The sequence below is a fragment of the Oncorhynchus tshawytscha genome, linkage group LG22, assembly GCF_018296145.1.
Source record: "Oncorhynchus tshawytscha isolate Ot180627B linkage group LG22, Otsh_v2.0, whole genome shotgun sequence".
NCBI lineage: Eukaryota > Metazoa > Chordata > Actinopteri > Salmoniformes > Salmonidae > Oncorhynchus > Oncorhynchus tshawytscha.
In genome coordinates, this window is record NC_056450.1 from 7,265,438 (window position 1) to 7,278,916 (window position 13,479).

At 40.7% G+C, this 13,479-nt stretch overlaps 1 long non-coding RNA gene across 1 annotated transcript; it reads right to left on the reverse strand.

Annotated features, from left to right (window-relative positions):
- Positions 1-3,509: 3,509 nt before the first annotated feature.
- Positions 3,510-7,764, reverse strand: LOC112221391. The gene is made up of 2 exons (XR_002949016.1): positions 7,663-7,764; positions 3,510-4,084 (listed from the first exon to the last, which is right to left on the reverse strand). It is a non-coding gene; the product is annotated as an uncharacterized LOC112221391 (long non-coding RNA).
- Positions 7,765-13,479: the final 5,715 nt, after the last annotated feature.

The following is a 13,479-nucleotide window of genomic DNA, read 5'->3' on the forward strand; positions in this document are numbered from 1 at the left end:
TTCCCCCCGTTGACACATGACTCACATTGTGATTAATATGTAAAAAAAAAAAACAAGACTGGTGGTTAAATAAAAAAAATAAAAAAATATGTATCCCAATACGGTAATAGTAAAATAGACTAGAGACAGGGGACTGTTGATAAAAGAAACTCAGCAAAAAAAGAAACATCCTTTTTTCAGGACCCTGTCTTTCAAATATAATTCGTAAAAATCCAAATTACTTCACAGATCTTCATTCCAAAAGGTTTAAACACTGTTTCCCATGCTTGTTCAATGAACCATAAAAAAATAATGAACATGCACCTGTGGAATGGTCGTTAAGACACTAACAACTTACAGACGGTAGGCAATTAAGGTCAGAGTTATAAAAACTTAGGACACTAACGAGGCCTTTCTACTGACTCTGAAAAACACAAAAAGAAAGATGCTCAGGGTCCTGCTTGAATGTGCAAGCAGATATGAGGACCGCAGATATGGTCAGGGCAATAAATTGTAATGTCTGTACTGTGAGACGCCTAAGACAGCGCTACAGGGAGACAGGACGGACAGTGGCAGACCACAGAACACCTGCACAGGATCGGTACATCCGAACATCACACCTGCGGGACAGGTACAGGATGGCAAGAACAACTGCCCAAGTTACACCAGGAACGCACAATCTCTCCATCAGTGCTCAGACTGTCCGCAATAGGCTGAGAGAGACTGGACTGAGGGCTTGTAGGCCTGTTGTAAGGCAAGTCCTCACCAGACATCACCGGCAACAACGTCACCACAAACCCACTGTCTCTGAACCAGATAGGACTGGCAAAAAGTGCTCTTTTCTGATGAGTTTTGTCTCATCAGGGGTGATGGTCGGATTCATGTTTATCATCGAAGGAATGAGCATTACACCGAGGCCTGTACTCTGGAGCCGGATCGATTTGGAGGTGGACGGTCCGTCATGGTCTGGGGCGGTGTGTCATCGGACTGAGCTTGTTGGCATTGCAGGCAATCTCAACACTGTTCATTACAGGGAAGGCATCCTCTTCCCTCATGTGGTACCCTTCCTGCAGGCTCATTCTGACATGACCCTCCAGCATGACAATGCTGGAGGGCCATACTGCTCGTTATGTGTGTGATTTCCTGCAAGACATGAATATCAGTGGCCCGGGTCTCAATCCATTTGAGCACGTCTGGGGGATCGGAGGGTGAGGGCCAGGGCCATTCCCCCCAGAAATGTCTAGGAACTTGCAGGTGCCTTGGTGGAAGAGTGGGGTAACATCTCACAGCAAGAACTGGAAAATCCATAAGGAGGGGATGCACTGCAGTACTTAATGCAGCTGGTGGCCACACCAGATACTGACTGTTAATTTTGATTTTGACCCCCCCCCCCTTTGTTCAGGGACACATTATTCAATTTCTGTTAGTCACGTCTGTGAAACTTGTTCAGTTTATTGTCTCAATTGTTGAATCTTGTTATGTTCATATAAATATATACACATGTTAAGTTTTCTGAAAATAAATGCAGTTGACAGTGAGAGGACGTTTCTTTTTTTGCTGAGTTTATAAACTTCTTCTTCTTCTAAGTGAGTGTTTCTCTCCCCTTTCTCGCCCTCCGACTCAAACTCATTATTTGAAAAAATTTCAAACAATTCATGCATTTTGTATACCAGGTTTACATAGTTTTTTTCCCCGTACATCTCTTATCAAAATCAATCACGTGTTCAATTAAAACTCAGACAATAAAAACTTCCAGAAATGTAATTTGTGTTCCCCTTAAGGTACATCCTCTCTAACCTGTGAAAACCCCACTAAAACCAAATGAAAAGACCCAACACAATAAATCAAGCACCGTATTAACACTATTAAGAAATATTCATAACAGGTGGGGGTTGTGTGTGTGTGTGTGTGTGTGTGTGTGTGTGTGTGTGTGTGTGTGTGTGTGTGTGTGTGTGTGTGTGTGTGTGTGTGTGTGTGTGTGTTTGTGTGTGTGTGTGTGTGTGTGCTGGTGTGTGTGTGTTAAAACATAGGACAAAAACAAACAAATGGCCTTTACGGACAGATCTGGGTACCTTTATACTGAATAGAACTACATAATTGCACCAACTGCTCTCCCAAGGCAACAGCCTCGGGAAACATTTCAAAGGGAGAGATATGGACACTCCATCCTCTCCCAAAGGAGAAAATACCAATTTTGTTCAATCTTTAAAGAATTCAAATTTCAAAATTCGAATTCTTACTTTCCATTTCACTTTCCAATTAACTTCCCATTTCTATGATTTTACGATTAACATGTAACGCGCCAAATTTATAAAATACATCGGCCAATTTCAGAAGAGAAAATATAAACTTTGGAAGCAGCTTACTTTCTAAAGTAGATCTTGAGACTAGGTTTCTTTCTGATTATAACTTTCACTATAATTGGCCTGGTACTGTCCCCGTACTTTTACTAAAAGTGGACATACGGAAATCTCTTTCTGAGACTATTTCCCAGAACCTGTAGCAGGGGTGGGAAACTCCAGTCCTCGGGGGCCTGATTGGTGTCACCCTTTTTCTCCATCCCCAGTGAACACAGCTGATTAATCAAATTGCATTCTAAACTGAAGATCATGATTAGTTGATTATTGGAGTCAGGTGTGTTAGCTGGGGCTGGGTTAAAACTGTGACACCAATCAGGCCCCCGAGGACTGGAATTGCCCACCCCTGCTGTAGACAGAGATACAGTTAAAGCATTATATGACTATCAAATTATCCATAAAGGGACCAACTCAGAATATTTTTTTCCAAATCAAAGTTTATTTGTCACGTGCGCCGAATACAACATGTGTAAACCTTACAGTGAAATGCTTACTTACAGGCTCTAACCAATGGTGCGGAAAAAAAAGGTGTGTGTGTGTGTGTGTGTGTGTGTGTGTGTGTGTGTGTGTGTGTGTGTGTGTGTGTGTGTAGGTAAGTAAAGAAATAAAACAACAGTAAAAAGACATTTGAAAAAAGAGTAGCAAGGCTATATACAGACACCTGTTAATCAGGCTTATTGAGGTAGTATGTACATGTAGGTATTGTTGAAGTGACTATGCATATATAGTCGCGTCTACGTTTTGGTGTGCAAGTTTGTATGTTATTATTATTTCCATTATTACTTCATTATTACTTCTCCAGTAATCGATTATACCCATTTTAAAAAAAAACATATCTTCACAGAATCCATATATAACGTTCTAAATCTTAGGTGCTCATGTCAACACCACTCCATGTACATTACAATGACTCTCCGCTGCTACAAAGCCGCCTTGCAACCACACTACCCCCCGGAACCCAAAGACTTTGGTTTCCCGGATGCTCCCGGCTGGTCATCGGAATAATGTACCTCGTGATATTACTGTGATGGGAAGTGATGGGCGGAGTCCCTAGATAACTATTATACATAGAAACATAGTCTCCAAATTTCAATCCGTTTATTATGCAAATGCAAATCTCTTATTATCCAAATTTCAAATTCTCTCAAAGCACATTCACATAGTACTGTTCCCAAAACACACTAATCAATTAGTTAATTTTTTTTTTTTTATAACCTGCAGGAATATTTTCTCATTTCTCTCTCAGTGTTTTTACATCTTACATCTTACATTTACATCTTACAATACTAACCCATGGCACAACCTAATTTCTATTAAACTCTTACTGATCAGTTCCACAGGCTCACCAAGTTGAGAATGTTCCTCAGAACTTCACACGCTAGTCTTGTTTCCCCGGTCACCAGGCTCACCTAATTGAGAGTGCTCCTCAGAGCCTCCCACACTAGTCTTGTTGCCTAGAACCAACAGGCTCACCTAATTGAGAGTGCTCCTCAGTCTTGTTACCTAAGGCCCACCAGTTGCTACTGGCTTCTCGCGGGAAATAATTGCTTTCAAGAAAGACTACAGAGGTGAGATTGGTTTATGTTCCGAATGCTGTATACACCTGCCAACGCGTCCTTCTTGGATCTTAGGCAGGTTCCATCTGCTCACTCTTGGAGTGTAGTCTGCCCTGAGTACCCAATGAGGGTTACTCCTGTGCACAGTTTACCCAGGTCCTTAGTCAGCATCCCATCCTCTTCCACGACATTCTGGGTGAAAAGTGAGAGAGACTTTGTCATTTCTTCAAACAATCAGTCTTTATGGTCGATTAAGAATTGCAATAATGGAGCTGGTCAACGAACCATTCGTTGAGAGCTCAACCTTGCAGAGGAATCATGGGTCTTATATAGCTGACACTAAAAATGCTTAGTCATGGCTGTTTCCCCCACTTCCCCCGGCAGATCAGGGCATTATAAGCTACCTTGTTTTCTTCTTGTGGCTATGTATATCGGGTCATAATGCACAAACAAGGGATAACGTTCCTTTCTGCTGATAGAATTGTTAATAGTGCTTGACTATATGTCTAAACCAGCTGCAGGGCGCTCGAGTGGAACCATCCCTTTGCAGAAACACAGCATTAGTAGAACAGAAATGTCTTACTATTGTTAAGCATATACTTGTTAACTATTAATATTCAAGAAATCAGGTACACACTTAATTTTTCTCTCACATTACTGTTAACGCTCAGAGGCCTGCTTCGGAGTGTTTGGCTTAATGGCGATAGAGATATGAAGCCAAACTAAAGCACTGTGTCAGGCTGAAAATGACTCCTGAATAGACTAGAGGGTACAGGTCAACATTCTTATGTTATGGTCTCTTACTGCAGTTTATGTCAACTCAACACCTCTACAGCAGGTTGGCTGAATTCTCTCTGAACTGTGTCAGCGGGTCAGTGTGTGTGTGTACTGTGTGTGTGTGTGTGTGTGTGTGTGTACTGTATTTACGTGTGCGTGCGTGTGTGTTTGAACTGTGTAAGCAGGTCAGCTGGCTTAATCACCCGGGATCTGATGAATAATGGTATATTTAATTTGGTTAGATGGAAACCTGCAAGACAAGCACTGCATACCATGTACTTCCATTGGCTGATTAGCCTATCTGGGCATAACAATATGTCTATGGTGTGGTTTCTCATTTGACATAACTGAGCTCCTAGTTGTGGATGACTGGAATTGTAGACCTAGCTGGTTTAAAGTGTGGTTTCTAATCTAAGATGGCTGTGTAATATAGGGAAAGATCTCCAACTTGTGATATTGGCCTGGTAAAATAAAAAATAGTCGTCACCAGAGGGGGATGCCGATGGCTGGAATAATGTCCTGCTTTCTTCCAGGACTGTCCCAAAATAAAAGTCACCTATTATTAGAGCTGTGTGGTCGGGAACTAACAGAGAATGACCTCTGAGTCTGACCAACCCCCCCACTGATTGTAACTGACCATGCTTAGAACCCTTTAATGCCTAGCAACTAAACATCCCTACTGGCCATGCCTCAAACTGGTCATGCTTCAAACTATTATAGCTAAAGACTATGCACTGTGTGATCAACTCAATTATGTTTATTCAAAACAACACGTTTTGAAAATATACAAGGTGTGAAACCATAACTTCTGTATTGCATTTAACCTGAAGCAAACGGTGTGTGTGTGCATGCATATGTGTGTGTTTATGTGTGTGTGTGGGGGGGGATGATAATCAGTTCCAGGCTGCTAGGGTTGGGTGATATTATTTCAATAGAGCTATGCAGACGATTGCTGGGGCTTTACCAGAGTTTAGGGGGGGGGGGTGAAACCCTACCCCAACCCCGGTTGCCCTGCCCAGGGCTGGGTAGTTAAGGGGGGTGGGGGTGGAGGGGAGACACACACACCACATGGACACACACACACCCTGTAACACACACACACGCATGCACGCACACACAGGAGGAGGAGAAGGAGGAGGATGAGGAGGAGGGGTGGGTCATTGGGATTATTGCTGGGAGGTTCAGCTGTTTATTATTCCAATTCTATCTCTAACAGCTGAAAATGGGAGAATGAGCACTGTGCCCGGAGCATGCCTGGGATCAATGCAGTGAGGTTAAACCCTGTGGTGCAGCTCAACAGAGCACAGAGAGACGACTTCAGATACTGACGCAGCACTACGCACTGTGTGTGTCTCTGTTTGTGTGTGTGTGTGTGTGTGCGTGCGTGCTACAGGCTCAGAAGAGACACACATCAGGGGTCACTAACACAACTTAACAGACACATCAGATTTACTGCTGCCTAAAGTGATAAGGGTGGTTCACAGATTGATGCCCATAGCTTAGCTTTACACTTCTAATAGATGACAAGCATATAAAGAGGTGGTTAGCTTAGTTGGTTACCATAGCTTTATTTGAGGTTTTGTGAGGCACTTGCTTTCTTTTCTCATTGAAAACATAGGCAGTAAAGTTTATGGGCAGTGGCGAAGTTTCAGGCGATATGTTGGTAGCATTTCATGAAACGTTATAGACAAGCTATGGAGAGAAGAAAGGTTTAAATGCTTTCTTGCTTTTCTTTTTTCTCGCTGGCAACCGTGATGTTTAAAATGGCCGAGAGAGAATGATTATCCATGGTTACAACGTAGGTGACTATCTGTCAAGGAAATATATAATTCCATAATATTCAATTCAATTAGCAGCACAATGATGCCCATTGCCTTGCTGCACCCACACAATGACTATCTCTATATTATTTGTTAGTTTGAAGATGCCAATGGCGTTGGGATATTTTTAAGATGTCCATCCACGTTGTTAATGTGTAGAGGGACATATGGGTCATGTGACACAGAAGACAGGGAAATCTGAACGATCCATGTCATGCAGGCATGCAGTTTGGGGTGTGTGTGCGTGTGTGTGTGTGTCATACAGGCATGTAGCTCTGGGGCCTGTGTGTGTGTGTGTGTGCGTGTGTGTGTCATACAGGCATGCAGCTCTGGGGCCTGTGTGTGTGTGTGTGTGTGTGTGTGTGTGTGTGTGTGTGTGTGTGTGTGTGTGTCATACAGGCATGCAGCACTGGGGCCTGTGTGTGTGTGTGTGTGTGTGTGTGTGTGTGTGTGTGTGTGTGTGTGTGTGTGTGTGTGTGTGTGTGTGTGTGTGTGTGTGTGCGTGCGCGTGTGTGTGTGTGTGTGCGTGTGTGTCATACAGGCATGCAGCTCTGGGGCCAAAGAAACAGGTCCACACCTACAAAGGTTACCCATGTTAGATTTAGATTTAATGGCCCTCTGTTTCAGGAGACAGGAGAATTCTGTCATGGGTTTGGCAATGGCAAAATGCTATTGGAGGAGTTTTCTAAAGCTGAAGCCAGTGGTATAAAGAAAATCCCTGGTCATTCCTACTGCCTCTGATTTGGCGGACTAAGTAAATACAAATGCTTTGTTTGTAAATGATTGCCTAAGTGTTGGAGTGTGCCCCTGGTGATCCGTAAATTTGAAAAACAAGAAAGTTGTGCCGTTTGCTTTGCTTAATATAAGGAATGTGAAATGATTTATACTTTTACTTTTTATACATAAGTACATTTGAACAATTACATTTACTTATGATACTTAAGTATATTTAAAACCAAATACCTTTAGATTTTACTCAAGTAATATTTTACTGGGTGACTTTCACTTTTACTTGAGTCATTTTCTATTAAGGTAACTTGACCTTTACTCAAGTATGACAATGTAGTACTTTTTCCACCACTGGCTGTAGCTGATATCAACAATTCAGTTTGTGTGTGTGCAAAAAGTTAAAGACTAATCTAATCTAATCCACTAGCTACTGTGAAGACTTACCTTTACACTCCCTCTGAGTGCCTCCACTCAGCCTCGACGCTCAATTAATTGAGTTGTATTAAGTATTTCCCGAGTCCTACAAATAATGAAAATAAAGGATGATCAAACATTAGAACTGATGCAAAATAGGACCTTGCTTACCGAGGGGACTTGTAAGTTGACACCACATCATTTACAAAAACGCTTACTAAATTAATATCATTTCCTGGAATAATATCATGCATTTATTCACTGTGGTCAGCTACAAATTGCATGAATTTATTCATGATTTCTGACAGACATCTTTCTATGGATTCACTCTCATGACCCAAAGGCTGAACAATGACTTTCAGTTCTTAGCTAACTAATTTTAGCCAGCTCAGCCTACTGAGAACATTCTGCCAGCTATCGCTTACAATGCCGCATGATGTCAGGAATAATATCATGGAGAATGCATTCACAAGGTGTTTGGTAAGTCAGATAGAGATAGACAGACAGACAGAACAAAGTGTGTTCAAGCAAAACGCAACCAGCATCGGTCGGTTTTCATTACTCCACAGTATTTGTCACTATAGAACTAGCACATACTAGCTACAATTGTTGTTTGCTTATATTCTTCACACGGAATAGGGGTTGGCAATGTGATTTTGTATTCTATTATAAACAATTACAAACATCCCAGCAAAATGGGAACATTTCCAGGACATTAACTATGATTCTCATAAAGTTCTACTTAAGGTTTAAGGTGATAAAATCTGCTGATTTAAATCTATTTGTTTTTCTTAAAATTCACCAAAAACTGTAACAACTACCCAGTGGTGTGAAGTACTTAAGTACAAATACTTTAAAGTAGTACTTAAGTCGTTTTCGGGGGTATCTGTACTTTACTTTACTATTTATATTTTTGACAAATTTTACTTCACTACATTCCTAAAGAAAATAATGTACTTTTTACTCCATACATTTCCCTGACACCTAAAAGTACTCATTGCATTTAGAATGCTCAACCAGGACAGAATTATGGCACCTATCAATATAACACTTTGTCAACCCTACTGCCTCTGATCTGGTGAACTCACGAAACACAAATACTATGTTTGCAAATGATGTCTGAGTGTTGGAGTGTGCCCCTGTCTGTCCATAATTAAAAATAACAAGAAAATCGTGCCGGCTGGTTTGCTTAATATAAGGAATTTGATATATAGCAGTTACTTTTACTTTGTACTTTTACTCAAGTATGACGATTGAGTATTTTTTCTACCACTGTACTTAAGTACATTTAAAACCATATACTTTTAGACTTTTATTCGAGTAGGATTTTACTAGGTAAGTTTCACTTTTACTTGAGACATTTTCTGTTAAGGTATCTTTACTTTTTCTACAGTATGACATTTGAGTATTTTTTCCATCACTGCAACTACCACAGAACATTCCCCAAAAGTTTGTATGTTTATATAAAACATTTGCATGATGTTGCAAGAACCTTCCGTTAACACATTTAATATGTTCTTTAAAGGTTCCCAGGATGTTTCATTAGGTTGTGGGAACATTCTGGTGGGAACACAATGTTCCCTCAACCTAATGAAACATTCTGTGAACATTTAAAGAACAGACTAAATGTGTGCTGGGAACATTCTAGTAACATCAGAATTAATGTTTTTTGCACCCTAAAATAAACATTGTAGAATCATCCAAACAAATGGACAGTTTTTTGTTTTGGGAACATACTGTATCTTTTGTCCCAAATGGAACCATATTCCCTATACAGGGCACTACTTTCTACCAGGACCCATGGGACTCTGGTCAAAAGTAGTGCAGTATGTAGGGAATAGGGTGCCATTTGGAACGCAGTCATCATGATGACTGATGGTTCCAGGCCAGAGAGGACTTCTGGGAAATTGATCAGAAATTGATTTCATTCTTAAAAAAACAATTCATATCTACGCAATCTAACAGATGAATAGATCCCTCTGCTCCGCATGGGAAATCAATGTGGGTCAAGAGAAGGAACGCAGGCAACCAGTGAAAAGCAATATCCAGGGATATGGTAGTATCTTACACACACGCACACACAGATACACACACGCGCACGAGAGAGAGAGAGAGAGAGAGAGAGAGAGAGAGAGAGAGAGAGAGAGAGAGAGAGAGAGAGAGAGAGAGAGAGAGAGATGAAGAAATGAGCCTGCAGGTGTAATAAAGGAAGAGGCCAGACCACACTGAGCCAATTGAAGCCATGATGGGAGAGCCAACACAGCGTCAGGGTGGAGAGAGAGGTAGAGTAAAATCAAGAGACAGACATCACTATATATGACAGATAATGGGGTGGGTGTGGGTTGCAGCATCCACAATATTGGATGGACTGGGACAGTGGGGTAGATACAGGTAACTTGAGTAAATGATGGATACAAAGTATATTGAAAGCAGGTGCTGGTTCCTCAGTTAATTAAGCAATTAACATCCCATAATGCTTAGGGTCATGTATAAAATATAAATCTAACCATTCAAATGAATACAATCTGAACAGCATAATAGAATATTGCAACATATCAAAGAAAAATAAATAACACTTTGCAAAACTGCAGCATCCCACAAATTGAAATAAATGTAAAAAAGAAGGATGCTATTACACATGTGCATTTAAAGTAGAACTTTTTAAATGTAATATAAACAAATAAATGTAACAATTATCAACCACTAACAGGCCCGCTAGTTTCTCGAAGCTCCGGTACAGCTAGCTTTACAGTTGGGTGCAGAGTTCGCATATGCCGGTTAAGCTGGTGCGTTTTGGCAAATTCTACACTGTGATCTGACATTGTCTACATTATTAAAAATGCATCCAAATGCTACTGTGCTTCCGACTCATCTTCCAGCTGTTGTTTTCACAGCTGTCCTTCCTCTCTCTCCTCGGCTGCTAAGTGTGTGACTGTGAGTGAGTTGGCCTCCCTCACGCATCTTGGTGTCTGATGGTGTCTGCGTGTCTGATTGACAGGAACAACAGGTGAGGCTGTTAGTCTAATCAGACAATCAGAACGAATGTGTGCGCGCTTGAGCATTTAAGCCTATATTATTTTATACATTTTTTCTTTCTTTGAATTAGTTAATTCTATTCATTTAAATATTTTGATTATTCATATCTTACATTTTTTAAAATAAATATATTCAGCTCTTCTGACGTTCACCTAGAAGAGCTCTTAGAGCCGACTCGTTCGCGAATGACCCATCACTAATGGGAGATTCTGGAGTGGCGCTTGAGACAGAGTTTTCCACCACCATCAACAAAACATCAAATTATATCATTTTTCAATGAAGAATGGTGTCGCATCCCTCTGATAGAGTTCCAGACACTTGTAAAATCTATGCTAAGGTGCATTGAGGCTGTTCTGGCCCAACGACCTGCTGATGGACATTAGTAGCCTACCAAACTTGCTAACTGCCTGATACTCAGCACTTTATTGTCCCTCTAATCACTCTGACATCAATGCAAATGGGTTTGAAAATCTAATCAAACACTTCATGAGAGCCCATGACCTCATGTTGCGCAACATTTCTATAGTCTATGCAACTGCATGAGAAAACAGAGTGATGGCCTCTACTAAAAAGAGGAGGATTCCATCAGATTTCTATAGGCTAGACCTACCATATTTATTTCTCAACTTTCCTCATTTTAAGCACATTGTTTATATTTTTCAACAGGAGTATAGCCTACCTGGCTGGCATGAAAATGAACCACGGGAAAAGCGTCCTCCATTCGCTATTTAAGTAAATAGATTACATGTATTTTTTCCCGCTACCCCTGTGTCATGACAGGTGCATGATAATGGTCCATTCTAAATCAAAACAAATTTCACACATATATTATTTAGAATATGTAAAGACAAGATTAAATCAGGAATAGTCTGATGGGTGACAATATTAGCCTATCACATGTGAATTATATATTATCACTTGTGAATGATGCCCATTATAAGAAACAGCTTTTTTTTGCAACTTTTTCTAATTATACTCGCACACCTCATGTAGCCTAGCCCATAGGTCTATATATTTTGATAATCAATCAATCAATCAATCAATCAATCAATCAATCAAATATATTTATAAAGCCCTTCTTACATCAGATGATGTCACAAAGTGCTGTACAGAAACCTTTGTAGAAGAACCTGCATTGCTTTGGTTTGGATAAGGTTTGTATCACAACTAAAGTGACCAAATACATTCTTAAAATTGAGCACATTAGGCTGCTTTACAAGGCGTTTTATAACGACACAGTTCGAGACCCAGATGCAGAAACAGGAGGCAGATGGTTCGAGTCTCTGATATTTATTCAAATACAAGGGGCAGGCAATAGGGCCAGGCAATATGCAGGCTGAGGACAGGCAGAAGTTCATTAACATGGTCAGAGTCGGAAAGGTACAGGGCGGTAGGCAGGCTCGAGGTCAGGGCAGGCTGTACGATCAGGCGGGCGGGCTCAGTGTCAAAAGGCAGGCAAAAAAGGTCAGAACCAGGAGGGCTAGAAAACAGAGACTAGGAAAAAACAGGAGCACGGGCTCCTGCAAGTGGGCTTGACGAGTCAAGACGAACTGGCAACAAACAAACAGAGAACACAGGTATAAATACACTGGGGATACCATAAAAATGCACCTTTATAATAAAACCATCACGTGCATAATCGCAGTTGTGGTCACTTTTGATGTGTTTTCCCACTAATGTAACATTTGCGCTTATAGCCTACTGCCATGTGCGCATTTCTGCGCTTATAATGTGAAGAAAGAGCCAAATAGTTTATCAACATTTTAAGCTAAATGTTCTGATCAGTTGCATCAGAACATTGCGTAAAAACAGGTTAGTGCTTGTATTAATTTGGGATATATTGCATGCCACAACTGTCCCAGACTATGTTTGTAATATTTATTTATTGCACAGAATTGAATAGGTTGACTTTTGTACTATAGGGGATAGCACATTGGCTAGTGCTTTGGCTGTTCATTTGGCTGTTCATTTGGCCTGCTCATCTTGTCGTCTGATGAAAAGTAAATGTGGACAGTTCTTCCAATATCTTCAATATGAACCTCGGAATTGGATAAGGACGTGTGCAGTTGCGTCCCCGATGTCTCTGTCTTCACTTGTAGCCTGTGAGAAAGAACCCGATCGATCACGTGATGGAGAGTCATGTGACTTGAGAGGTGCTTAGGAGGGCCCAGCACCCCGGGCCAAGGGCACAACGGCCACTGGCCGCAAAATACATGGATTTTTTAGGGGGCATTACAGCCACAAATTTGAGACATTATCAACTGCTTGTCAAATTGTGAATGAGAGACTAATGTGTACAGCCTGCACACAAAAAAACAAAGCAGAGCTCATGCCTTTCAAGCAACTTTTTCAAATCATCGTTAGAGTCGCATCATGCAGCCTTACAATGTATTAAACATCAAAACATATAGTCCAACATTTGTCGAACAACTAAAGTTACATTAATAACTTAAATTAATCATATAGGCGTACCTGTCTTTGTTAACCGCTCAACACAGAATAGCCGCATATGCACACTCCCTCAAATCGTTTGGAGAAAATATCCTTTCTATTTTATTCAGCTTTGTTCAATTATATTTTTCATACAGTAAAATAATATGAAATAATGCCATGGAATTCTAAACAAATCTTGTATGCTAAATGTAGCCCACAGCCATTTGGCATAGCCAGATCAGGACCTAACATAAGGACAACTCAGAGTATGCTACTCTGATCTTCTGAAATACACTACATTTTCTTCATATCATGCTTCTTTAGACCTGTCTAAAATAAATCATGGATTTATTGTGAAGGTGTAGCCTATATTACATG